This window comes from Pteropus vampyrus, unplaced genomic scaffold (assembly GCF_000151845.1).
Source record: "Pteropus vampyrus isolate Shadow unplaced genomic scaffold, Pvam_2.0 Scaffold56, whole genome shotgun sequence".
In the NCBI taxonomy this organism is placed as follows: Eukaryota; Metazoa; Chordata; class Mammalia; order Chiroptera; family Pteropodidae; genus Pteropus; species Pteropus vampyrus.
Genome location: NW_011888837.1, coordinates 4,665,198 through 4,669,096, shown reverse-complemented (window position 1 = coordinate 4,669,096; position 3,899 = coordinate 4,665,198).

Sequence of the window (3,899 nt, the reverse complement as noted above, 5' to 3'; positions counted from 1 at the left end):
CTCAAAGCATACTGAGCAAATTCCCATGATGCCAGGGCTCTTGGAAAAGTTTCTGGGGGGTCAAAGGCCACTGCAGCTGCCTCCTTCCCCTCCTCTCAACCACTTGCTCAAGTGGAAAAAATGTTTAAAGGGTAAGTTACCACAGTTCTCAGTTATACTGATTTCCCCTCTGGGGAAGCCTAATCCTGGGTCCCAAAATGTGATGCAAACTGTACTGAAGTTCGGGATCTGTATTCATGACCCGGGTATTTGCCAGTCCTTTGCTCAAATTAAGACTTGCAAAGAACAGAAGAAAAAATAACACATGAAGTAATGGTGGGAGGCCGAGGTGGGGATGAGAGGGTCATCACAGGTGTTAGGGAGGCATGTCGAGGTGAGTGCTGTCATATGAGACATGGAAAGCTCCCAACACAGAAGTCACAAGAATTTCACTGCCACCAGTCTGGCTGCCACTACAGCCCCGAGCTCTCCTCAGAGGGCGCTGCTTAACACACCCTTTTCCTGCCCACCATAGAGGACTTAGCCTAGAGCACAGCATGAGGCCCTTTCTTTTATCTTGACAGGCAATTCTTAGAACTTAACATGGAAGAAAAATCTTTCTCATTTGCTTTCTGTGTCCACGTGAGGGAGAGAAGGCCATGTGTTTTATGTACATAGGTGAGTACCTGGAGCTTCAAGGACAGTCTTGCAATTGCCTGTGAAAAGATGACTGCTCCTTTTCTCTTTGTCCTCAACTCCTACTGCCAGCCCACTTGAGAATTATATTTTGATATCATAATTCTCCCAAAGGCCACATACTGTGTTGTCTAAAGAACATTACATTTTAAAATTGCTCAGTCTGTGCCACATGTGCCTATATGATCTAAACATTTAATTCCATAGAATGAAGATGCCCCAAGAGATGACAGACACGTGCCTCAAGAGCCCGCTTCTGCAGTCTGAGGGCCTTCTTCCGTAGCTCGGCCTCCCGCCAATGAGCTTCGACTTGTTTCAGAATTTGAGCTCTTTCTACTTAAGTTCTCTAGAGAAGATGGTCTTTTTTTTTAAGTCCCCATTGTGAACCTGGGCCTACTTGGTACTGTCCTTTAAAACTACATTTCCCCTTAGCAAAAAGGTTACAATCAGAAACTTAAAAACCTGTATGTTCTCATTGGCACAAACAAGTCAAATCAATACCTTAACAAGAACAATCATAAAACAATTCATTCAGGTAAATTCTCATGGGCTGAGATTGTATAATAGATGCTCCTTGTGGAATGATTATTTAATATTTTATTACGATGAAGCATTTTCAGATACACTACCTTATTTCATCCTCATAGTGACTTAGCGGGGAAGATATGAGCACTCTTCTCCATGTTAAGAAGAAACTCTGTTTCAGAGAGATTGATTGACTCGTGCCCCTGACACCATCGCCAGAAGGCAGCAGAGCTGAGTCAGAATCCAAACGATATGCACTCCTCTTCCGCTCACCATTTGCCATTTCATATCTGAGAACTGGCAACTTGGTGCTGGCACAATCCGGCTTAGAGACTGCCAGTTTATAAGGAAAAAGCAGATGTTTTTTATGTTCTAAAAAGTTCAACCCTCTCTTCAAACTTTGTTGCTTTAAAAATAGGGAGTTCTGTTCAATTTACTTTTTAATGAATTGCTCTTAATGAATGGTTTCTTTAAACCTTCAGAATAGTTAAAAAGAGGCATTATGTGGTTAATCAGTTTAAGTTGCTTTAAGACTATAGATGCTTTTTAAGGGAATAGAGTCAGGTAGGCGTGGGTAGGGGAGGTGGGGTAGCAAAATAGTGGGAAGGATGTGGGGAGGAAAGGGAGGAAATAATGATAATATTCCAGGAAATTCTTTTCTATTATAAACTGTAACCATGAGTTGGAAAAGGAAGTGATTTGTAAAATCCTTTTTTTTTTTTTTAGTAGTAGTTAATAGAGTTAATTTTGTATTCTTTAAGAGGGACTTAAAAAGCATTCCGTTCATTACCAGAGACCTCTTTCAAGATCACTGACTTGCAAATCCTGGGTAAGTTACAGTCTCACAGCTCAATCTAGACACAAAAAAATCACAGAAATCTGACACTGAGGTAGCAAGTGTGTGAGCCACCCATCCCATTCCATTCCAATAACGTCATCTCGCCAGTTTATAAAAGGAACTGTTCTGCTAACTCTCAGAAATGTGGGATGGTTTTTTTGCGGGGGGGAGGAGGCCGAGTATGGGCTCAAGTGTTGTGGTGAACTTAATTTCATCATCATTTTTGTTAAAAGGGAAGAAGCAGCTGTAAAGCAACATATAGTTTTATTTCCAGAGGCTGAAGGAGAACCTCAAGTTAGGTGGATGTTCAAAGCATGGAAGTGCGTTCACTGCCTCTGAACTCTTGCAGGAAGTTCAAGGTCGGTGGGAATCACCTCTTCATTTAACAGTTTTTCCTAGAAGAGTTAAAAGTCAATTTATTGGGGTTTTTGTTTTGTTTTTCCTTTTTGTCTGTTTTTTAAGCATCACAAATATTTCTAAATGGAGGAGGCAATAAGGTTTCAGAAAGCATTGATTCACTGCTCGAGGTGCCAAGAGGCCTCAAGTCGTATGTTCTCAGATCCTGAGATCCTCATTTTGGTACTAGTGAGTACCAGAACAACCAGAAAGACCATTTCCTCAACACCGTCATCCCATTAACTGGGACCCCCAATCATAGTCTGTGTTCTAGAGATTAAAGTAGACTTCTTGAAGGAGGTAATTTACTTAACCAATATGCATTTTATTTTTGGTAGACTTCATGCTTTAATCACAATGCTATGTACTGTATGTAACATATTTCTTCTCATTTAACCCTAACTATCTGGTGAGGCAAGAATTGGAGATACTAAACGACTCGCCCAGGGTCACAGAGCTAGTGCCTAATGCCATTAGGCTTCAAATCTAGGCAGAGTCGAACCTGCATCACCATCTCATATGTCCTCTCTCCTATGAAGAATGAATCTGACTTTCACATGGCTTATATGAGCCTTGCAAACAAATATAAAACAATCACCATGAAATATGTCCCAAAACTTTTCTTTGCCACACAAACCAACAAACCATTGATACCAAACTTAGGGGTAGGATACTATTTGGCAAAAATAGCACTTTGATGCAGAAGGTTGGGAGGCTGGCTTTGCCAAGAAAAATGGGAGAGGTCTGCTGGAGGTGGGCATCAGAATTGGGATTACATGTCCATCAGTTACAATGCTATTCTGATTATCTAACTCCAGGACAAGAATCTGAGTCTCAGTTCTGGGTAAGAACATGAGTTTAGATGAATACCAACAATGAACCCCAACAGTCTATTCTGAAGGGGAATTGTAGCCTCCTATGTTTTAAATTTAAATTCTGGGTTATCAGTAATAGCACTGAGTATATCCACAGTATGGGTAATACTTTGCATTACCCACAGGGATGTTAAATCAAACCTGAAGATCCTTGCCTTGGTTAGTTTCCATTTTAAATGTTACCTGGTTCTAAGATATACATTTTACACATATCTGCCAAATAAAGTGTTGATTTGGAGTTTGGTTTGGATTATTAACTCTTATTTACGTGCATGTCTTCTTTCCTAATTTTCATCCTTTGTACCATCCTCACAGTCCACGAAGGTTTTCCTTCTTCAATTTTCCTTCAGCTGGGAGATGTGTTTTCCTTTGGGAAAGTCTTTTCTTTGGCCCACTTCTTATTTCACTATTTCTTCTCCGTTTATCCACCACGAGCTGCAGACCTTCCCTCTGTGTACCCAGCAGCAGACACATCCTTTGTTCCTGCAGCATCCGCTCTCCCTCCTCCTAGCCCAGAACCAAACCTGCCTTCTTTGTGGATCGGCAGACCTTGTATGGTCTCTGACCCACAACTCACTTGAAACTTTGCA